This window comes from Anser anser (assembly GCF_964211835.1).
Source record: "Anser anser genome assembly, chromosome: 20".
Classification (NCBI taxonomy): Eukaryota; Metazoa; Chordata; class Aves; order Anseriformes; family Anatidae; genus Anser; species Anser anser.
Window position 1 is genome coordinate 2976950 of NC_139741.1, and position 24595 is coordinate 3001544.

General features: G+C 42.9%; 1 protein-coding gene across 15 annotated transcripts in view; it reads left to right on the forward strand.

Moving 5' to 3' along the window:
* Positions 1-24595, forward strand: part of BCAS3 (BCAS3 microtubule associated cell migration factor) — a 357470-nt gene that overhangs the window by 290263 nt on the left and 42612 nt on the right. Inside the window, exon 24 of one of the 15 annotated variants that reach the window (XM_083806824.1) lies at positions 1-4278. This exon is cut by the window's left edge and continues 42708 nt beyond it. The exons of the other annotated variants lie outside the window; for them this stretch is intronic. The gene's annotated coding sequence lies outside the window, so the exon portion shown is untranslated. Of the gene's footprint in view, positions 4279-24595 lie in introns of those variants that run through there. 15 annotated transcript variants of the gene reach the window in all.

Consider the following 24595-nt stretch of genomic DNA (forward strand, 5'->3'; position numbering starts at 1 on the left):
TTTATTCCATGATTTCCATGTGTTTAGAATAATTCAGAATGTAATTTTACTGAATGCTTGGACTTCATTTGATAATAGAAGGCAAGAGTAGTTCCCTTACCGCTTCATTCTCCAACTGTGTTTACTTTCTCATAGTAACACAGATTTGTATTTCTTAAGAATTTCAGGATGATTTAAGCATCTATTAATGTCCACTTCAACATGTTTTTACTAGTTTTGACGTGTAATTTCCTGAACACACTGACACTTCCCACCCTTAATTTTTTAAGGAAAATGTTTTTCCACCACCACCAATTTTCTCACTTGTTCACTAAGTTTTCTCTTTGATTCTATTTGTTGGCGATGAAAAAAGTAGAGTTTCCATTATCAGCTCAGATCAATAAATCTGAAGGAGAAAAAAGAGGAAACCTCAACTCAGGGGAGTCCCGGTCAGCAAACATTTACTGATAAAGAAAACACTCGTATATCTGACACGTCATCAGCTCCCAGTGTTTGCTTACGCCCGAAGTGCTTGTCGCTACACGAAGAGACTTACTGCTACCGGAGCCGGGTTTCCACAGCCCCTCCGAGAGCTGCTTTTAGCCAGAGCCTTGGCTAGGAAACACCAGGTGAAGTGCAGTGAGACTGCCTTTGTCATGTTCCTCAGAAGACTGGTGACACTGAGGGACACTTTCACAAACCCAACGTAGTTGTGCTCGTTGGTTGTGGGAGTGACCGAACGCTCGCTCCGTTACCAGAATATTAGGTGAACTTTGCTATCGCAGTGCATGAGCTGCAGGAATTGTTTTATAGCTGCTGTGGCTTATGGTTTTCTGGCCCTGGTACTGCAACTTGATTGGTATTTATTGTTGTCACTGGAATTAGATGTTACATTTTAGAACTAAATAAAATGATACCGATAAGAGCAGGGGTAATGCAGGCCGACAATTAACCTCATTGAGGCAGTCACACAGCAATGCTTCTTGTTAGTGCCATGTCTTGGTTATATTTCAGAGAGGCTCTTAGACTCATGAGCTGGAAAATCTTGACACGAATACATTGGGTTCAGCTGTGGCGTCCTCACTGAGGAACATTATCCACACAGCAAGTCCTACGGGAATGCATGAAATTGCCCACGTCTTATGGACCTGGATTTAAGGATAATTGCACTGCCAAGTATCTGGAAAGAACCGAAGTTTGTTTAGTTTGCAGTGTGTTACCTTCTTTAATTTTTCAGTTGACCTCTGGCTACTACTTTGAGGTATGAAAAAGCTTGCTCTGCTTTTTTTTTCCTCATTCTCTTGCTGCTGCGCTGTTTGATTTGAAATGTGATCATCAGTTGCTGGAGCGACACCTGTGCAGATTAATTCCTTTTTCCCGTAAGGATGCCCACTCTTTATGGCCAGCCAGTGTGACATGAGTGTTGCTTCTCTTTCTTGTCATTGCCTCAAAGATCATAGCACATGTATGCGTTGGTGTCTGTGTGGAGGGGTTCTTGCAATGGAGTTTAAACCCATCCTAGTATCTCTTGGGACAGGACGACATTTAATGTTGTTACTATAGAAGGAGCCCGAGCATGTCATGGACAATTTTACATATAATGTAATACCCTAAGTAGTGATTTGAGCTATAAATCTATTCTATACAACATGAAGAAGCACTTAGACCAGGCAGATGGCTTAAGTGCCATGCTAGGAAGCACAAGGTTTGCAAATGGTTCTTCGAAATGAAGACTCGCCCAGCTCCGAATCGCAGCATGTCTGTTCTGAAGGGTTTTACCTTCTTCAGTTTGCCTCACTTTAATTAGATTTTGTAATTTACCATAGATGAGGGCTTTACAGTATAAACTGGGTGAAAGTCGAGATCTTCCCACAGAAGATTGGAGACCTTCAATACACTGATATCCCTAATGTTTGCTCATTATTTTCGCAGGCAAATAGAGATTTAGCTTTGTTTATCTGTGGGATTAGTTGTCGGGATTGGCTTTGAAGCTCCGAGGATTATATTATAATGTTTGTGCACAACACTTCAGGAAATCTTTGCATTCCTGCAGCTATCATAAACAGTGCTCATCTGTATGGTAAAGCAGTAAAATGGGAGCAGCAGGAGCAGCAGGCCAAGCGCTCTGAAGCCTCCACGCCTCGCTGGGGCCTGCAGCAGGATGAAGCCAGCCGCTCTCCCTGCCTGCAGTAGAGGCTGATCCACAGCTTGGTCCGTGTCGGTTCTCCCCCATCCCTGGTTTCTGCCCATCACAGCAGTGGGGATGCGCAGAGCCGGGCGGGAGGAGCGTGCTGCCCGTGGTTCCCAGAGGAGCGAGGGTGGCACCACCGGCAGATTCCTTGTAGGCCGCGGCAGTGACAGATGGTAACTACTTTCAATCATGACGAACCGGGCTGGATTTAAACTGGTGATTTAGAGCTGAAAGTCTCTGTATCCTATTCCCATGAGCCCTCAAGTACTCGGTGCACACCTCATTAGTTTGATGGGCAAGGTAGAGTTTTGATTCTACAGGTCTTGCCAAACGCCTACCCTTCTTGTCTGCTTCACTTTCTCCAGGAGTTCCCTTTGATAAATCTCAGTCTAATTAGAGATCGGGCTGTTAATTGCAAAAGGGGTCATTTCAATTTTTGAAGTCAGTTGCATGCTCAGCCCCTATATGGTGTAGAAGCCAATTACACCTCCTAATCTGGGCTCTAGGTGATGGATCGTGCCAGTGGAAGTGTGTTGCTGCCTGTCCTGGCAGCTGCAGCGGCTCCGGCCCTGCGACCTCATGAGGAAGCGGACGGGGAGGTGCTGTGAGCTCTCGTGGTGCACAGGGCATCGTGTCCGGGCACGTGGCAGAAATCCACATGAGCGGGCTGCCTAGACAGAGACACTCTTGCTCTTATTTCAGCTGAGTTTTACCGCTCGATGTAGATACATTCACCTCAAATCAAAATAATGTGTCCTGTGTGAATAGTTGCTATTAGTGGTGATACAGTGGGCCGTCCTCCTGGGAGGGCCTCCTTCCTGCAGACCTGAGAGCCTTCCTCAGCACGGCTTGGTGAAGCACTCGGTGACATTCCTGAAGTCGGGCAACCCTTAACGTGTTGAAACTGGAGCTGTTTGAGTTGTGCTCCGTGAGATCAAAATTAGGGCCAGAACCAAAAATGATTTTGAGATAATATATTGAGAGCTGCACACTTAAACCACCTGCTGTAGAAGTTAATGCAGCAATAAAAAATATATATTAAAAAAACATAAAGCAGAGATAAGAATATCTATTCGGTAATAATACAGAAAAGCCTGTCTGCTTTTTAATACTTTAACGGTTGGGTTTTTGTTTGTTTATTAGTTTTTTAACTTCAGCAACTTATTAACCAATAACGTCCTAATGGGCTCTTTATTTTTATTCTTATTATCTTCATTTTTGCATTTTAGTGTTTATTCCTTTTTCCTTATTTGGGTTACGACGTCTCATTTTTCTCTGTCCTTTTCTCTAGTAATAATGAAAACCAAAAATACCACACAGTAATGAGAAACAATAGTGTACAAAGATTAACGTCACAAACCCATCACTGACCTCAATAACATTTCACAACATTTAGTTTTCATTACAGTGAAATGTTACTGCATACTTTTTACATGAACTTCTGAAGAAAAATATATGATAGGGCTTTCCAAAAATACACATATGTTGGGGAATAAGACTGTTAAATCAAGAGTTTTACACATACACTAATCACATTTGACGAATCAGATGTATGGTATTAATTACTCCGAACACACAGCAAACCGTCTTAAACATTTTGAAAACAAAGATTTTCTGCCTTGCTGGTACAGACACATGTCACGCATTCTTCAAAAGGTGCATTCTGACTTTTAATGCTATTTGCTCCCTTTGGATGATGAAAGAACATTCAATTTTTAAATTGTATTTGTAAAAAGTATTGCTTGGCATAGAGTTTAGGAAAGAACATTTAGAACAGGTTGATCTGTAACACCACAAGCAGTCTGTTTTCTATCAATGATTCCTAGCCAGCTTATTAAACAGATTTATACAATGAAAGAATCTAATAACAAAAACATTCACCTCCTTTATTACTTGGCATTATTTATGGCTCTTACTTTTTTTTAGCTACCTTTTTATATATCGGAATCTGCCAACATTGTATTTATAAAGTTTATGTACTAGCAGCATTTGTTGGGCAGGGATTTGGGTTATTTTATGTTTCTTTCCTCCTACACTTATTATTACTAAATCTATATACAAATGCTTGTAAAGATTTTTTTAAAAGACCAAAAAAAAAAAAAACAAAACAGTTCTGTAGAAATGGAATGTTTAAAAATTAATTAATTCTGTAGAAATGGAATTTTTAATGTACTTACATTTCGGATACTCTCTCAAAAATAATCAGAAATAATTGTGCTTATGGCAGGGCCTATTCTGAGTCTTACTGTGCTTTCCAAAATCCTCAATGTTGAATCATAGATCAGGAAGCGTTTACACACTTGGAAATCAAAAGTTCCTCCTATGGCTATCAATTCCAATCTCTAAATATCTGTAATTACTAACCAAAGAACAACTTTGTCTTCAAGAGTTCCTTCCTTTCTTTCCTCCTTCCTTCCTTCTGTCTGTCTGTCTTAAGGCAACCGCGCTACAATGGAGCGTTTGTCATCTTTGGACGGAAAGTTAATGCGAGCCATTGAGCTTTCACTGCGCTCGGAATGCCAGCTCTTGGCTTGTGCACCGAGTCAGGGCTGGGCCTGGCACAGACCGGCATGAAACCAAGATATATTCCCCCTCTCCTATAGATTGTTCTTTCCTGGCAAGCCAAATCTGCGGCTTCAAAAGTGGCCAGGGCAACCTCTTTCAATGGGCCTGCTCAGGGACATAACAACCTGGCATTCAAACCTTTTTTTCTGGAAAGCTGCTGCTTTCTTTGATGCTCCTGTGTATGCACAAGACAGTCCTTATTCTGAAGCTAGAAATGCCTTCAAGTGCCCTTCCCATGTTCAGAGAGAGAAATAAAGGATCGTATTTGAAAAAGGGACTCGGTGGTCTTACTGCAGCGCAGAACTTTGAATTCCCCTGAGCAAAGTGTTAGCAGTGAGCCCGTAAAGTTGGTGCTTGTCCAGCCTGCAGCACCTCTGGCTCCAGGGAAGCGGTGAAGCCCTTTGAGATTCGTGCAGCGGGCACAGGGAGCCGCTGGTTTCCCTGTGCAAACAATAGCAGTAAACTATGAAAATAAATAAAAAGTGAGACAGGGAAACGGGGGAAGCTTGGTATTGAATTTTCTTGGCTGTACGTCCCAGCTGTCAGCACAGCCAGTTACACGTGCTGCCGCACTGCGCGCTCGCTCGGGGCGTCTGCGCCCCCCTCCCGGAGCACTTTGGTTTCAGAAATGGTCGGTCCAGAAGCGGACGCTCTGATACCAGCTCTCCCTTTTCTTTTGTTTCACCCTTCCAGAAATGTTCCTCCTGATTGACCATGCTCTAGCTGTTTCAGAAGGAAAGCTTTATTTTTTCCACTGAGGTTAACCAAGCCTCGTTCTGTTTTGCTGCGCTCAGCAGTTAAGGCCAAAGTTTACAAGAAAAGTAATTACAGTCTTACTTTTAATTGTAATTAACTACGAGTAAAGAATCAGAATAGTCCAGCTACTCTTCTACTGAACCAAAACGTTATATATAATGTGACAAAGAAAATGGCTTGCCCTTCAGCCATTAATTTTAGCAGTTCTGTTACTGCTAAATTGCATAAACCTCTTGGTGTCAGAGGGGAAAGAATATGAATCAGTGCAGATATTTCCTTGAAATATGTTGCCCACAGTGGTGTCAGAATTTGCAATGCTTTTGAAGCACTTCAGATTATGATAAATTAGAAATGTGTAATTAGAAAATCAGGAACTCCAAATAAAGAGGTCATGAGTCAAAAATGTTGGTAATGAATTACAAGTGTCTCTGAGGTCGTAGGATCTGTACACAAATGCGGTCTTTTTGGAGGGAGTCTTTACCTTTAATTGTAAAAGATGTTGGAGAAGTGAGAGCGTGGCCAGGAGCTGAGCACAAAGCTTAGGGAGCCGTGAGAGGACATCGTCTGCCTGTAACGTGATGGAAAGATGCATACACGTGTATGTAGATGCATATTTAGCACAACACAAAGATGGGAAACATTTTAAATCTCTTACTCGTACCTGTTTTCATTTGTTATTGCCCAGGGTCAAATTCAGAGCCTTTTCCAGTAATGGTGACAAATGCTGCTCTTCCTGCACTCTTCGTTTAACTGGAATTGAGCTGCTGTTTTCTTACCTGACATTTCTGTGTGGTACAGTCACTGTTCTTGTATGGTAGACAGCCCGCCCAAAGGGAACTGAGGAAGTATGAGGATCAATGGCACCATTGGTGACAAATAAAGAAGTTGAACCAATTCTTGAAAACGCAGTGAAATGTCAGATACCCATGTTTAAACCTCAAACCAAGGCGGATTTTACTTGTGCTGCTGGCACTTACACAGCCAAAAATCCAATCTGACATGGACCTTGGCAACATTGTTAGGGTGACCTTCATTTAAAGATGGACTATTCTTGAACAATTTCTCCACTGTGTCTGACACAAACAGGCTTTTCTTCAACACCAGACGTGCATGTCTTCTTGCTCCAACTATTTTTTTCTTGAACAAACATATGTATTGTAGCCAATGCAAGGAAAATCCCACTCACTATTTATGTTTGAGTTCCCTATGTCCCATTAACAATATCCCAGTGTATTCATAGCAGTATAGCATCTTGATCCAAGTCCAGCACTGTTTTCCTGGATTCCCCTTTGGAGACTTAAGTGCCACAGAGCAATTGGTATTATTTAGTGATCTTCCATCCCAGAGGCTCTATTTTTTGGGCATTGAAATAGTTTCCTGTCCCTCCTTAAAATTTTTACTAAGTAGAGAGCACCTCTTACTGTGGGTATGAATTAAGAACATCCATCCGGACTAGCAACAGAGCTTGCAATGTTCGAAACTTCGTTACACTCGAAGATTTTTATCTGCTGTCCTGTGACTGTTCTACATACAGAGAAGGTCTCGCTTTGGTGATGCTACTGGCCGCCATGCAAAGAATTATTGTATGTGCACCATTTTAATATGCTTGAAACAGCACACAGGTCTCAAAGTACAAAAGCTTTCTGTAACGTGGAAAGGACCTTGCTGCTGGCGGGCTTTCTTTGAGGTTGCTCTCCTTTGTTGTAATATGTAGATACAGATACAAATACATTTGTGTGCGTGTATATACATAAACGTATGTGTGTGTTAGGGTTAAAGGCCAGTGACTAATTTGTCGAATCATTTCAGTAAACAGTAATGTGGAAAAATAAGAGACTACAGCGACAGACAGATGTAAAATGAGAGAAGCAGGCACTGGAGCGCTGCTCTCTCTCTCCATAGCACAGGGGACAGGACGGATGCAGCCCCGCGTCTGCTGCCTCCCCTGGTAGATAGCCGGGTGTAACTCCTGCAAAAACAAACCTGTGATTTGACTGAAGAGGTTTTAGAAAACAGATTTAAAATGGGGAAGATGGCACTTGATTGAATCGTTAACTTAGAAGGGCATACTCCAGCATAAAGTCTTAAAAATTAGGCACTGTCAGTTAGAATTACCTGCTTTATTTTTAACGCATTTGGATATTTTATATCACTGGATATCCCACAGCTAATACTTCAAAAAAGTAATGTAAAGAAAGAAATCCCTTGCCTTGACATACACGTTAAGATTCCACTGGCATTTGGCAGCCAAAACTTTGAAGGGAAGGCTAAGCCTTCTCGCTGGCGTCAGATGCCTTGTGGTTACTCTTTGTTTTTGTGGACACAGAGACTTGGATGTCTGTAGTCTCTTGAAAACCAGCAAGATGTCTGCTAGCTGGCTGTTTTCAATTCATTCCGACACCACAAAACACGCCCCTGCATTTCACCTCTTTGTCAGCAGCAGAAGAGCTTGGATGCTCTGCAAAAGATTTGATGACACGGTCAAAATGTTTTCACTTGAATGCAACCCGGTGGCGACCCCACAATAAAGGCGATGGGAAGGAGCAATGCAAAGATCAGACACTAATAAAGCCAGCAGTTAACCTCTCCAGCCTGACTTTAAGGCTCTCTCTGCCTAAGAGCGTGTAGCTGCATTTTAGCACCTAGCACTAAGGGATCCCTAACGAAAACCATTCTTGGTTAGCATTTCCCGGTTTATAGCTTTCAGCTTTTATTGTTGTCTTCTCCCTTTTTTAATATAAAGGACAATTAGGTAGATTTTTCTTTGGTATAAATAAGTACGGTTTTTGCATAAATTAAAAAAAAAAACGTACTGTTACAGACTACTGTAACATTTTAATATACGTTAACACAGATCTATTTTGGGGATGGAATCTGGTTTTGTTAGCTTAGCTTTGGAAAGACGGATTTAAGTGCTGCCTTCAGCTCAGTAAGTTTTCTGTCCTGTCAATGTCAGCCATTGATTTATCCAAAAAGTCGTATTGTTTACAACGGAGACATTAAATCATAAAATGACTTTCATTGTATCCTGTGCTCAGATAGGCAAAAACATTTCCTAACTGTTAAACCAGCCGGTCTAATCTTTAATGACTTTGGTTCAGTGGCCAAATCTACTTCTTTGTGCTGTTATAATGCAACATTAGATTAGTTACTGTCTCTGAAATTGCTGTCATTCAGGCTCTGTTCATGAAGGATCATGGTATTTTTCATAAATCATTTTCCTCGTCTTTCACTGTTTAAAGGATAATAGTACTGTAGCTTTGCAATTGTTCTATGAGGCGGTAATCTTGTTCCGGTGAGGATAAACCAGGAGGCCCAAGGCAGCGTGCTGATCTCCAGAGCCAGTTTTTGCTGAGGAAATAGCTACAAAACCTCAGTTGTCACTACCGCAGTACAGGTTTTAAAAATGGCAAGGTTTTACTCCTGTGAAATATCAAAGGTGAGGACAAGAGTTTGTGTCAGAAAGAGTTCATAGGATCAGGTGTGTGAAACTGAAATGTGGGATTTGGGGAATTCCTTTGCAACTAGTTTGTAGCCTTCTGAATAAAGCTTGCTTTTAGATTTTTATTTTATTTTTTAAGTCAGAGGCCCAAAGCCTCTCATGCAGCAGCACAGTGCCAGGACCATCAGGTGAGCCGGTGCCGCAGCTCGTGCTGGCGTGCCGGGGGTTTTCCTTGTGCAGCCACTGGAGCCGGCCAGTGCCCCATTGCATCATGCTTACATTACCAAGAACAATCAGTACCAATAAAACCATGCGGAAAATGTCTGGTTTACTCTTAGCTCATCCTTTGTGTCTTCAAACCAGCCTACAGGAGGGGGATTTTGTGAATCCGCTCCCAAGGCTGATGCAGCGCCACAGCCCAGAGCAACGGTACCTTGGAAGATCTTTGCTTTTGGCTGTACACGAAGCTGAAAATGTTTTTAAGCCTTTCTGCATTGAAAATCAATTAGAGGAGAGCACCTTGCAGGAGTAATCGCGGCGCTGAGCCTGAGTGCTGTAAACACAAGCGGGGCCATTGGTGCGCATCGAGCCCTGAGCACGCTGAAGGTCCCTGCTGCGCACCTGGGCTCCAAAGTAACCTCACAGGTAACTGGTGAACTGCTAAACAGCCCGTGTTGATGCACTCTGTCCTTAAGAGGTTTATTCAATTAACAGTTTAAACTTTCGTTACATATCGCCATTTGGTGAAGAGGATTCTCATGCATTTAATAGTTTTATGCATTTACCCATTAGTCCCCTAAGTGGGCTTGCTTGGACACGCTTGGCCATTTTCCGAGCGTCGGGCGGGGGCCGAAGCGGCAGAGCAGACAGTGATACATGACACGTGTCGGGGCTGCTGGTGTCTTCCTGACCTCCTCAATCCATCTCTGTGAAGGTTGCTGTTCATTAATCCTGCTGCAGCTGCTGGCACAGCCACTCCTAGGGCAGGTAGCCAAAGGCTCAGGTAGCCTCTCTGCGTGCACAGAGGAGCCCAGATTGGCAGTGTATTTTCATCAAAGCAGAAACTTAGAAGAAAATGACATACGTTCTTTAACCTAAGGACTGCTGATCACTTTAAATACTTTAAATTAATCCAGCTTCATTTGTTAAAACTAGCATCATCTACTTAACGAATAAGGGTACACTTATATACTTAAAAACAGGCAGCACAACAAATCTTCTGAATCTTACCCTGATGCTTTATGCAAGATTGTCTTAAAATCATTTTATATGGATATTTATATTCTATGTTAGTCTTTATCCATATTCCTTTTAAAATTCCCACTGCATAGTTTTCCTTTCCTTACATTATGGATATTTCTGGGCTTGTTCCGTACATGCAGAAAGCTGACAGGATTTCTCTGCAGCCAGTCTACTTTACCAGGGAGCTGAGGCTGAAGGCAGGAATTTAGACCACTTCATTGCTTAATCAGCAGGTAAATTCACATGCTGAATATGGTAGATTCTTACCAGAATCAGAAACTTCAGACAGCTAATTTTTCAGGTCTCTGTCTGTGGCTTCTGGTAACGGATAACTATGAAACGTTTGCTGTCTTCGAAAATAAAAAGAGTAGGATAAGCAGTGGCTTTGTAATTAGAATTTTTTTCAGAAATTCAATAATGAATTGGATAGTTATTACTCTATATAACCCTATGGAACAGTAACTCCTGCTGGAGGCAGTTGTTTCAGACCCTGAGGAAGGACAGAGCTATGGCTTACTTTATTTCTGGCATTTTGTACTTAAATAATACAGCACATCACATCATGAAAATAATTATTGCAGGGTCTCAGACCTTTGAAGGGCTCTGTCCTCTTGCAAACAAGCCTTAAATCTATGGCCACCAGAGAAAAGGCATTCCCGGTGCAGTGCCCTTAGAAATCACTTCCATTTGGGTTTAATAGAGCTGGAGTCTGTTCCCCTAGGGACTGCTGCTACCCTTTATTTGCCATTTGTCTGTGGCATTGAAGTTGAAGTCACAGAGAAGAACCACATTTGTTAAAATCTGCTGATTGTTTTTGCACTATACAGAGAGAGTGAACATTTACTTCTGTCCAAGTTTTATGGGTGCTGTTTGTTTATAAGTTCTTCAGTAAGATCAGTGTGGACAAAAATATTGTCCTGTAGTCACCCACCTTTTAAACAACAAAAAATCTAGCAAAAATCAGTTGCATAGAGGATTTTTGCATTCTCTCATTGCTTCCAACTCATACTCCTCATAATAATGTGTATAGTTATTTTACCTGTGTTAAATTGAGCAGAATTTATTTAATTTATGTAATTTATGGGAACGTGAGTGTTTGAGTAAAATGCAGTTGATGTGCTGTGTAGGAAGTAGCCAGCTGACAGGAGGAGATGTTAAGTCAGCAATTTGTTATCAACAAGCTTTAAAGGATCTCCTGGATAGTTTCAGAAATGAACTGAATGAAATCGCACCCTGTCTACTTGAGTGGTTTGGTACCGAGCTAGAAAGGAGCGGGCTTTCATTTCACATCATGCTATGAGGCCACGCAAGGCGAGATTTATCCGAGATTCGGTCCATCAGAAATACATCGTTCTCCAGCTTTTAGCAGGGTGTCTCATGGAAACGATGAATATATTTTATTTTTAGGTCTGATGAATGCTTTTCTTATTTGCCAGTCTGCATACTGCAAAGAATGATGCAGGAAAATCCTTCAAGTGCTCTATTAATGGTGCACATAGCTTTTTTCTTACTTTATCACTGGTTCCCAAACTATTTGCTAAAGCATTGTGTCTGGCAGGGCAAGGTTTCCAAGCCACGCTGGGGCTGCAGAGTCAGTGCTGCGGTGCCCTGAGCTGCCAGGCTGTGCAGGGACACACGGAGATCTCTAGCCCCAGTGTGTGTTCAGCAAGCACACCCCTGAAACCGTTCTCCTGCTCCACTGCAACCAGCAGCATTGTCAGGCATTGCTCTACAGCCGGCTCATCTACTGCGGATGTATTATTTTCAGCCAAATATGACCACCTGCAAGTTTGTGCTGGTGTTAGCATTTTCATCTCCCATTATTCGAGTCCAGCTGGCTTTCCTTTGAAGTTAGTTCCCTCATGTTAAATGTTAACTCTAATTTCTCTTGGCCAAAAAAACAGATAGTGCATTCTTTCCTGTCTGCATGATAATGGCCACAAGTGTGCTGGCTGTGTTCGTGCGGCCTGACCCACCGCTGCAACTGGTTTCTCCCCCGATGGAGGAATGCCGACGCTCAGCCTGCTGCGGGGAGCGGGCTCAGGCTGCAAAAGCTCTCATCCGAGCTTAGCCCCGAGGACTTCCTTCACATGGCGGCTATCTCGTGCGTCCAAACCTGTGCTTCAGGGCTGGGATTTGCTTAGGGTAGAGGGCAACTGCAAAAAGTCACATCTAGGGATCAATTGCGAACAGCCCCAGAGTTCAGGGGGTTGTTCGGATTCAAACGGGCTAATGTTTTGCTTCTTCCAGCTGCACTAGCATTTTTCTAAACATATTTCAGTGCTTATCCTTGCATTAAGCACAATAGCAATAGAGGAGGAGACTTGTGACCATTTGAACTTGAAATCCCTCGAGAGCTTTTTATTCTAATAAAACAGCAAAATATTGGATACATGACACCCCTTACATCAAACTCTATCATATTAAGGGAACCTTAGAACTCTGCTCTGCAGTCTGGCCCGATACATTACAATTCATCTGGGATCAGTATAAGAAATAATTACATCTATTTATTTATTCCACTGTCAGAATGTTGACACTAGTTTTTCATATTGTCTCTGTCATGAAGAATCATAATTAAATAACATGTCAAATGTATTGATCATACATTTATAAATTTGTTTGATATATCATAGGGGCCTTTTGTTATTAGGAGATATCACAAGATTAAAATTAAAGTTTGCCAAGCCATGTAGCTCATTCTACATAGGACGTTTTCCTCCTAATTAACCACAAAATTCTGATGGCTTGTCATTCCAATATTAGATAAAGTAATCTCTTCATTTTTATCTCAAGCTCAGTATACCACTTCCCTTTGACCAAAATCTGGCAATTACATTAGGCTGTGAAATGACATGCTTCTGTTGTATTTTTCAATTCTTTTTGTCCTAATTTCTCTGTTTAAGATGCACTGTCTTATCACAAATAAGATCAGCTAGCGATCGCCTTCAATTTTTGTGTCCTTTTTGCACAAAACAGAGAGCAAGAGTCTCGACCACTGTCATTCATTCCCTGTCTTCATAGTAGCATGTGAATACAACTCAGATTTGCAAGGGCATGCCTGTTAGTATAGCTGAGTACACGGGTATCTGTCTCAGCTTCAGCTCCTCAGCACTCTTGCACCTCTGCGAAAAACAGATTTTAAGGAAGTTGGCAGGGATAAGAAAAGTCAGTAACTTGTGTATCTAAATGATGCTGTTTGTTCCAGACAACATAAAATTCGAAAAGAATCCTATGCCCTTTGCATCCCGTGTGCTACTTCAAAAGATAAAAAGATGTAAATGAATGGGCATTTGTTGTCCCGTTGTGATGTATTTTCTCCCTTTTTCTGTAAGAACATAAGCTAGGAAGGTTTTACTCAGATTTGGTGGCAGAACACATGCATTAAGATTAAGTTTCTTTTTAAAATTTGCATTCTTTGCTTTGTGTGTTTCCTAAATGGGGCAAGAGGGTTTCTTAGTATGTCTTAGTATTAAAATCTAAAGTAACAGACCTTCATTCTAATGAGCTTTGTAAATCTGACCTAAAAAGTGTCGCCTAGAGTCTTTGAAATGAGTTTCCTACAACTTCCTCTGATCTGATTGTGTGTTTTAGGGGAGGTTAAATGGGTTAAGATTCTTAGCTGTCCTAAAGCCATTGGAGTGATTCCTTATTAATCTTTTTCACCCCCTAAGACATCATCTACAGATCTAGGCGGATTTAGTACATAAGATAACATAGTCAGCCCTGCCATAACTATCCACACAGCTTCTGAAAGGACAAAAGGGTGACAAAAATATGCAGGAAACCTTTCCAAAGTTTCATCTTAACAATCATTCCCAGTCTTCCCTTCTCCTATATTCAGTTCTTACTTGTTGCATAAAGTAAGTTTTATCGTCACAGGGTAATATCTCTGCAACTTGTGATCAAAATTACAAAGAAGTTTGTTGTGCTCTGTGTCCTATGGCAAAACTTGTGAGCGTAAGACAGGGTCTTCAATTAGCCCTATTACTGCTGATAACCAAGAGCTTCTTGTTTCTGCAGGAAGAGCCCCACGTCTGTGCCAGCAGCTGCTCCCTCCTGCCTGCTCACCCACTCCCCACACAGCTTTTCCTGTTATTCTTGTTAAGGTCTGGGCTGAGGGGTTATGCTGATGGGTAAACACTGCAGAGCTTCACTTCAGGGAGAGAAATTTCCTTTCCACCAAATGAATACAACAGGAGGAAAAAAAAAAAGTTAAAATCCAGAGAAAGTTGCATTCGTCTGCATGAGTGATGCTCCTGTCTTCAGACATCCTTTGCCATAACAGGACAGTTCAGGGCCTTGGCTTCTGGTGAACAATTCTGGACACACAATGGCATTACAAACTTCTGCTATAAAATGTTTTTATTTTTGGAAGAAAAAAAAATCAAGTTATCCTTTGGCATTGGCTGTATATTTTACACAATCCTGTTTTACCCCATTGCAATGTTGCTATATGTACATGGCAGCAAGGGTGTTTTCAGTTCAGCCCTCTTCTGCTAGTACTTATTTGCTCATAATCATTTGCTGTGCAATAAAATGCGAGTGAGGTCTGTGGCCAGAGGATTTTTATATGGCTGTCCAAGTCCTAACAACGTCTGAGAACCTTAGGTGTTGTCCAAATAATAGCAATATAATTTCAGGGATCAGCTGCCATTTAATCAATGTCAGGAGATTGTCAATTGCTTCCATGATTTATGGTTGTGAAAATACTGAATGATTCGTAAAATAACAAGAAGCTGACTTGAACTGCACCTCCCCTGTATGGGGTATTTTGAAAACACAGCAAACTGAAACACAGAACTGTTTTGGAAGAATTTTCTCAGGATTTTTAAGTGCTTGCCTTAGCATTGAGCTCCCTGTCGACATAAGTGTTTTTTGCAGGTGCTACTGTGGTCTCTTGGAGATCTTATGAAGCCATTACAGTCTTTCGGCCTCAAAAAAAGAAAAACACTTAAAAATACTGAATGGCTTCTTCAAAGCCGGAGCACCCTGATAAGTGATCTAAGTGTGTGGTTTTCCACGTGTTTTGACGCTTTCTGAAATGTAAGAGTCCAGTCCCACAAACACTGTGGGGCCAGCAGTCACTGCCGTGGGTTTCTCACCATGGCAATCGCTGTGCCCTCGGCCTGATAATGCACTTAAGCATATGCTTAACTTCTTCCATGCTAAGGAGAGCGTTTAAGCATAGTTCTTAAATCTCAGTGGCTCTAAATCAAGCATATCTTTGAAGTGCTCTTTTCAGTTGGCCAAGTGTCCAGTGGCAAATCTTTCAAAGAAAGGGTCCTAAGAATTGAATATGAACAAAATACTGCATACATTGAAGCAGGCACTTGTACAAGCAGGTACCTGGGCTGTTTGGTCGGTGGGATTCTTCGGGACCCTTCCTGCCTTGTCTGCAAACTCACCTCTACCCAAGGCTGTACATTTTAGATTCTCTGCGCTAGTTTGTCCTTCTCTAAAATGGGACTAACGATTGTATTTTCATGCTGTGCTGCAGATATTTTAGGTATTTGTATTTATAAAGTGGTTTAAGGTCACCAGGTTGTCATCAACTTCTAAGTGTGTGTGCTTATTGTATCTGCATATGTTCCTGTACCTTGGAGATACAGTAGCAGAAGAAACACTTCTCCAGCATAGTTGTTATTCTTCCTCCTTAGCAATATCTAAAACAGAAATTATTAAAGTATACAAGTATTTGAAAAGCAATTAGACCTATTTATGGCAGAAGATTAAGAAGCTCACCCTTTTCTAGCAGCAGTGCAGCAAAAATTATGACTCGCGTTGCACTCTGCCCAATAAAAGCACCCTGCTTCCATAATTCTCCTTCTGGTACTTCTGACACCAACATGCCAGGGATTTTTGTCTGCATGGAGCCCAGCTTTGGAGTCTGCAGAGATGTTTCAGGCAGAGTCTGGAAGAGCTCAGGAATGTGTGCTTTATTAAAAAAAAAAAAAAATACACTGGAGGCAGTTTAGGTATTTAGCCTCTGAAGCATTTTTTGTATCTCTTAATTACTTATAATCTGACTTTTCTTTCTAATTGAGGCTCCCAGCATCTGTCTAGCTACCAATACTCTTAACTACTAATTTACATTGCAGTTGGCACCTGACCTTACATGACACACGTAAGACTCTTAGACAGATAATCCTGGCTTCTTCTTGAGAATTATGTCGCCATGGAAGGGTCAGTGGTGTGAGACAGCACAGCTTGAGGTGCGAAGTGCCGTGGCGGCTAACACACTTTACCTAGCTGAGTCTGGGAATCCCTTAACAGGCTGATCCGGGCTTTTACGCAGCAAGTCCTCCTGCTTTTGTCCTGGGCAGGCATTTCTCTGCCTGTCACTTACAGGCCTTAAAGCAGCATGTCTACGGTGGTTAATTTGCAGACATCAGTAGACACATTTCACACTGAATTCCACCCTGTGGGGCCGTGTCTAATTGGACAAATTTGAGCAGCAGGCAGAAAAGCCACCGCAGCATGGAGCATTGATATATGGGCACAGGCAGAGGGTTGAAATCTTAAAGATACAGCTCCTCCGCTCGCTGGCCCACACCCGCCAGGCTCCCAAATTTGAAACAGAGCTGCCACTACAAGCAAGGCTTAGCATCCACACTGAAAGCATCACCTAGGTGCTACGGGTTTGGTGGAGCTGCTCCCTTCCGAGTGGGCACGTTTCTCCCTGCACGCTCCCTCCGCTAACGTGGAAGCTCGCTCTTAAGGAACAGGAAAGTGTTTGCAACTTTGCAGCGTGTCAAAGTAGTGTTTAGTGCAGCCCGAACCTCTGAAATTAGAGGCTTGTTTGGCTTTAAACTGCACAGCTGCGATCCACATTAGAGTTTCTTTCTGGGAATTTCCTGCAATATTGCAGAAGGCAAGGTGGAGCGGGGAGGCATTGTTATTAGCAAAAAAAAAAAAAAAAAAAGAATTTCAGATCCTTGGCAATAAAAGTGAGTTGAAGGGTTGTTTCTGGTCATAGATGTTTCTTTTCCATTTTATGTTTCTTAAGCATAATAAATGTCAGATGGCTCGAGTAGCATGTTTTATTAAAATAAGTGAATTTGGAGTTCATGAAAGAGTGCGGTATCGATAGCATTGCGCGCAGGATAGCTTTGTGCAGGCAGTGGGTAGTGGGGTCAGGTCTGCCCCTCACCTGAATTTGTAGAGACCGTTTTTAGAAGGGAGAATTGGCTTAGAATCCGTGTGGTTGCGGTTGCTTCATTTTTGGCATCTCTGCTGAGATCACAAACAAAAGTGCCATCTAATGACAACTGTGAAAAGCCTTTTGGAACAGAAAATTGTAGAATATTCTGTGGTTTGGTTGGATTTTGGTCGGGTGGTATTTTGGACACTTTCATTAAGAAGTGGATTGCGACTGTAACTCATTTTTCATAAATTGCAGAAAGGACATCAGAAGATTGTGATTTTCCATTGTCGTCTCTCTGGGTTGTGTTCAAAAGCGGTGATCTGGTTGTGTGATGCTGCTCAGCAAAAATGGCTCCTGTGAGAAATCCAGCTCCCAAGTGTCTTGTTTTGAGTTTCATCAGAAGAATTCACAAAATATCGCTCTCCCGCCCAGTATAACTGTTTCTTAGAACGCATTTATGTTAGCGCATGCATTTATGTTAGTGACATCATGATCTATTACAAGTTTTTTAAGTATCTCTGAGAAACATAATTCAATTTTCTGATTTTTCACAGATAATGGTAGTTCTGAAAAAATCCTATTAAGTGCAATAGAGAAGTGTTGGAATAGCTTCCCACAGGATGGCTCTGGTGACAAGTATTTACATTTTACGTCAGTCAGACCGTTGTGTCTGAGTCTGAACTTGGACTGCAAATCTCTGCCTGGGTCTGCATATACAAGGAACTTTCTGGGTGCAGCAAGTTTCTCCAAAGGGAAAGCCTAGGGAAAAAAAAAAGGGGGGGGAAGAAAAAAAAAGGTGGTTTGGTGGCTAGAGTTTTATGTTAATACTGTAACATATTGATACTCAAGGACATCAAAGAGTATGATGCCCTTTGGCTCTCGGTGCAAGTGGAGCGATCCGCAGGGCTTTCCATAACCATGATGCGAAGCGGTGTGTCCCAGAGAAGGCTCCTCAAAATGCCAAATGCTGTGGATGTCATAAAAAGGTCTCTACCAAACGGAAGGGGTGGCTTTTCCGTTGGCAGAAATAGTGATTATTGTCTTTTTTCACCATGACTGATGTGTGTTTATATTTAATGTAGTCACCAGATGAAAATGGAAGGCTCTTTGGTTTTAGAAACTGAATCAAAGTCATTCATGTCAATGTGCTGAATTTTCCCTCTTCTTACAACCTCTGCCTTCAATCCCATAGCTTAGATCTGGGGGTTTGCTTTACTTAACTTTTTCCAAATTGGAATAAAAAGCTTACTTTAACTTTTATCATGGGAGTGCTGTGGGTTTCCCCTCTGGGTTACTCAAAGCAAGCCCTACGCCCAGCAGTACTGAAAACTTATGTGAATCTGCAAGTGCAAGATTTAATGCCTTGTAACTTTAATCTGCCTCCACAATAAATTATTTACACACAGTGTGTCACAAACGCTGCGTTGCAAAGGAGTAAAATTTCCTGTGAAGGTGGGCAGGCCTCACACACCGTGGCCCGCTGGCCTCCGTGTTGAGGGGAGCAGGGCAGGCCTGGGCACCATGCAGAGCTGTCAGCAGTGGCTCGGGCTCCACTCTGTATTTATATTTTTGCTTTTCCTATGGGGCCTGTGCTGTTTCCCACAGAGGAACAAGACTAATAGCTATTGAAGGCCTACTTTTCACGTTGACCAGAGAGGCACATGAGCGTGCAGGGAGGAGGAAGCCCCGTGTGGAGAGGGCATCCCCAACAGCCCGGCTTGGCTCTGACTCTACAACCTACCTGATTCCCCGCAGGGATCCCAGGCTTCTTCTGCCCTCTCCATCACATCTTTCTCCTTCTGTAAAACAGGAGAGACGTCTTATGTACCCACTCGGATAACTGATGAGGGTGCTCGCCCCGCACCCACCCCCTCTTCCAAGCCAGCAGCCCCAGCTGCATGCATCCGTCGGAGGGAGCGCGGGTAGCTTGCGTAGAGGTTTGTAAATATGAGTCGTTGCTTAAGTGCCAAAATTATAATTAAAAAAGGTTTTCTCTTTTGGCTTTTGTCTACATACTTTCCTAATATTGTCATTTGGCAAAGCCAGGGTGTCTCTCACAATGTAATTGCCACAGAACATTTCCTTGAAAGAGCAGCAATACCCCGCCTCCTCCTAACACTTGCATGTGGAAAGCACCAACTGTTTTATAGGCATTAGTGAATTATGCTTTTCAGTGCAAGGAGGTATTAACTGTCTGTACAGCTGAGACAGCTGTAAAACAGCTTCTGAGATGAAGTGACCTGCCTGAGGCCACATGTCGGGTGCTGTAGCAGAGGCAGGACTGTGGTTGTGGCTCTTCCACAGAGAAAACAGTCTGCATGTATGGATCATTCGTCTTCCCTTCCTCCTCAACCGCGGCTGTAGGTTGCAAACAAGCAGTAGGTGTCAATGTGTAGCAAAGGACCTGCCTCATACCACGACAGCAACTCCTAGGCTGTGTGTTCGTGGTGAGCTATAGGACCACTGCGACAGCACCCAGTGGACAGAGCCACGCCAGCTGCTGCTGTCACGCCTTCTCTACCTGGTTTTTGGTGGGAAGCTTCTCTCATCAGTGCTGCTGGCACTTCTCAAAGATTTAGGATTTTCAGAAGCAGAAGGGCTCTCCTGCAACCCTATTAGAGCATGCCAGGTAATCCCTTTATGTAGTTACCAGCATTTCCCTGCCACAGCATCACAACCTGCACTGGCAACAACTGGGAAATGCAGGTGTCTTCACTGTAGGCACTGAATGGCAAGAAACACCTTGGAATGTCATCTTTTTTAAAGAGCTGTTGTGATAATGGTAGGATTAGTAAAGAAATAAATAAACAGAGTTTATTTTTAAAATGAGTTGCAGAACATACTTTGTTTTGGGGCAAAACTTTGAAGATTTGGAAATTTTCCAACTGTTTTGAAGTGAAAAATTAAAATGATAGCTTTTAGGGGGATTGCTTATTTATTTATTTTTAATCTTTAGTACCAAGAAAATTAATCTTCCAGAGAGGTGGAAGGTTTCCATTTGTGGAAAATATAGTGTGGGGGTAATTAAGACTCTTTCCACCTTCAGACTGGTGAAAACTAAGTTTCGGGTCTTCAGCTGGCCTAAATTAGCATAGCTCCATTCAGGCTCCAGCTGCGGTCCCATATTACTGTTCCATTGCAGCAGATCTCATTTATGACATGTTTTTAAAGGAGATCTCTGAAATGATCCAGCTTTAAAAAAATAACACTAATAAGGGTGTAGTTACATGAGCATCTTATCCTACAGCAAAGCCAGTTTAAGAGGCTCCCAGCCCGCCCCTTACCCTGCCTTCTCCTTCCAACCCCATAGTTCATTTCCTCTCTGCTCTGCTGCTGCAAGTTTTTGGTGTTTGTGGGTTTGGTGTTTTTTTGTGTTGTTTATTTTTTTTTCCCCTTTCTTACATTGTTTCAGTGATCAAGTGGAGCACGTTTCCTTAACACATGTATGAGCAGAACTCAGTGTGGTGAGCTGTAGCAATAGGATGGCAAACAAGGGGGAAGGGCTTGGAAGTCCCGGTGGTGGGAATCTTTCAAACTGGCTTCGGTGCCAGAGCGGATCCTGCTGCTACCAGTAAACCCAAGCAGCTTTGCAGGGTTGTTACTCAAAAACTCAGCCATGCGAACAGCTGAGGGGGAGCTCCTGGACAGGCCGCCACAGAAACCAGTGGCAGTGGGTAGGAGCTCACACCCCAAAGAGCTATCGATGTTGGCTTAGACTTTGTCTCCTAAAATCAGCAAGGTATGTAGCATGGTCTTACTCAGTTCCTGAACCTCTGCTGAATTGGGGCCATAGCCATGAGATTATTAAGTAAACTGCAGTTATTCTTTGTTCACAACAGCAGTTCAGTTTTGCCAGAGCAGCGCTTGTATCGCTGGAGTAGATGAGAACAAGTCAAGATTTCAAGGAATCTAAGAATAGTTCACTGTACCAGGAAATTTAGTCTACCGGGATTCTGCACTACATAGCAATGAGATCAAATGCTTTCCTAACCTATTTACGTTAAATGTATCTTGAATATTAGCAATGATGGAGTAAACAGACAGATCTTTAAAAAGCATGGTGCCTGGTGAATGTCTGACACAATGTTTAATGAGCACAGGAAGGTTTTTTGTCCAACTACTTTCAGTCTGTGGAATGTGTTTTCTCCTTATTGTTTTGGCTGGATGGATCTTGTGGCCGATCTATTTAAAAGTAATTAAGTGAACATTTGCAGAAACAACATGGTATCTTGGACCTGCACGTGGTACAGATTAGGTGGAACGCCAAGCTTTTCTTCATATGTGGTGTGGTTATCAGTAGCCCTCCAAACAATGCATGCAGATATCCTTCCTTGCACATCCTTTTTAACGGAATTGAAAAACATGATGACATGTAACGAAACCTCCCCGGGGGCTGCAGTTTGTTAGTCGGTGGGGAAGCAACCCTATCTGCAGCACAGGGACTCGGAGCTTTGTCGGGGCTGCTCAGGCAAAACGGGGAACTTGTGTCCCCTGGCACTTGCTGTGGGAGTCCTACGTCTGTAGTGCGCGGTGCTGGCAGCAACAATTCAGTGTGTGTTTGCTTGTCTGCTGCTTTCTGAGAGCAAGATGTATTACTCACTCCTCCTTTATACATTACACGGGGTGGAAACAAAAATCAGATATAAACTCAAAGTCCATCAATCATTACTAACCTGGAAGATAGACCGTGATAGTAAATCTTCCTTTTTCTTTCTGCTCTTTACACACAGCAGTACAACATGCCGTATAACACAAGAAGAATTAAGTTGCTCGGATGCAAGCCAGGGTGTAAAAACAACTATCAATACAGTCATCCCGTCCTTGGCCGGTGTACCTGTCTGCTGCCTGCCCCTCACTCGGTATTTCTGGGTGGTTTCTTGGATGGTCTGGATGAGACCAAAAGGGCTGTGAGACAGAGCACAGCACTTCTGTTTTAGCTGAATCAGGAATAAAATACTTAACCACACGCCCAGGTGGAGGCGATGCCTAGAATAGATCCCTAAGTACAGATCGGTACTGGTGACTTTGCTGTTTGCATTTCTTTTAGGAATATTTTTTGCACCGGTGCCAATGAAATTACCGTGGTAAGAAGTGCTTGTTTACATTTGGTGGTTATTAGTGTCATTTCTTTTTTGATTAACCTTTTGAGTACTACAGCTGTTCGCTGCAATCCTGTAAGGGTTTTATGATTTGAGAATTTATGACAAAGGCACTCTAACACAAGGAATTTGAGCTCATGGGATTATGCTGGGCGTGCGTAGGTTATTGCGGGAGCGTTCGCTGGTTTTCCTTCTTCCTGTAATTCTGTTGGTACCAGCTATATGATCAAAAATTTCAAATTAGAGCATTAGTAAATGCAAACATGTAGCCACATTCTCATCATTTAGACTAATTTTAAACCTTTGGATAAAGCACTTCAGTTTTATCAATTCGCAGATACAGAACTGACAAGCCCGTTTATAACTATCTGTGATACAGAGCAGCAGCACCAAAAAAGCCATGGGATTTTGGAGTTGGCACTGAGAAGCTTTTCCATAAATGCCAGGAATAACATTATATTTTAATATTTAACCCTTATACAGGCAGTTGGAGGACTGGAAACCATATGTGCTTTTCATAATGGGAGCCAAGATGACCCTACATAAAGATAAATATAACTACATAAAAGCGTTCAGGAAGGATGGCGTTGTGGTTGAGAGCTGGGCAAGGGCCGGGGAGCTCGAGGGTCTAATCCCAGCTCAGCCACAGGCTTCTTGGGTGATCCTGGGCAAGTAACTTAATCTCTGTGTGTTTCAGTTTTTCCATTTGGGAACGAGAGATAATAACACTGCCCTACAGCCACGCTCGAGGAAAAACGCATTGCTGCTTGTGAGGTGTGTGCTTTGAGACAGAGCTGGTGGCCACCGGGATAAATCTCAGCCAAGTGCTCTGCGGAGGGCGGGCGCTCCGCCGCCCTCGGAGGCAGCTGCGGCTTCGCCTCTCCTCTAGAGGCTGTTTGAATAAGCTCCTGCCTTAATCGGACGGCGTGTCAGGCTGGGGCAGCGCACCTGAGGCTTCGTCTGGGAAGTCGCATCGTTGGCAAATGTGCCTTGTTTGAACGAAATTTAAATTCAAAAACAAGGAGGGGAAAATACGAGGAAAGAAAAGGGAAACCTGCAGTAGATGAGACCATCTGGTTTTGTTTGAGTGCTACCTAAGTAACTTGTGTTTATGGGTTATAGACTGGTGTTTTCTTTATATGGGCCCTGGCCAGGTAGCCGTTGTGCTCGTGACTTGGCATTCGCTCCTGCCCTTTGTGAGTGTGCTCAGGGGGAATAAATCCCCATTCCCTTACAGTTCTTTGAAAAAACGGGATACTTCAAAGGAACTGTCAAGACAGAGGCATTTCTTAACGTGAGGAGGAATGATGTTCAGGAGATAACATCTCCCCTAAGATGCCGTCCATGCTCTGAGCGAGTTTGTAAAAGCCTGCTGAGGCTCCGGGTGCCGGCTGCGCTGCGTAAGGTGCGGGGGAGCGTAATCGCCCGCTGTTTGGAAGGAAGAGTTTTTATGTAATTATACCCTTCAGCCATTGCCACACTTTCCTCTCTTTCAACTTCAGGCAGGTCCACACGTTCAGATGTGAAGCTGGAAATGAAACACATCTGGACATCCAAAAATGACAACAGACTTTTATTTGCTATTTTTGGTATACAACAAAAGCTTTGTATCTTGCTAATTGAACATATGGGCTCTCGGTTGCTTTTTTCCCCTGCTAAACTCCACTTTTCCATGTGTCATCATATGATTCCAACATTTGATCTGTCGAGTCCATCTTGGCCATGTGTTTGTTGTAATCTGCTACACATGTAGGCTTGTTTTCGTGTGCGTCCTGACCTCCAGTGAGAGCTGCAGTTGTTTCCATCATGGATAGTGTTGAGGAGTTACACATCCTTTTTATCAGTGTATTTGGCCACCGGCAGCTCCTCGCAGCGCGGATCAGCGATCCTGCCAAGCCTCTGAAAGCTCAGTGTTTAGGGTAGCCATATCTGTTTGTGTTACGATACCAGATGCTGCTTTCTTTCAGTGTAACAGAAGCAGAAGGGAGGACTCACCAAAAATAGAAAATAGCCCCAGAAGTGAAACCTTAGCGTCTCACCGAGGGGAGCGGAGGGTCAGCGTTAGCTAACGTGAAGCAGGAGGGAGGCAGTGGGGATCGATGGCAGGTCCTCGCCATCCTGCGGAGCAGGCAGTGGACGCGCCCACGGACAGCAGGGCAGTGTGAGCATCGTGC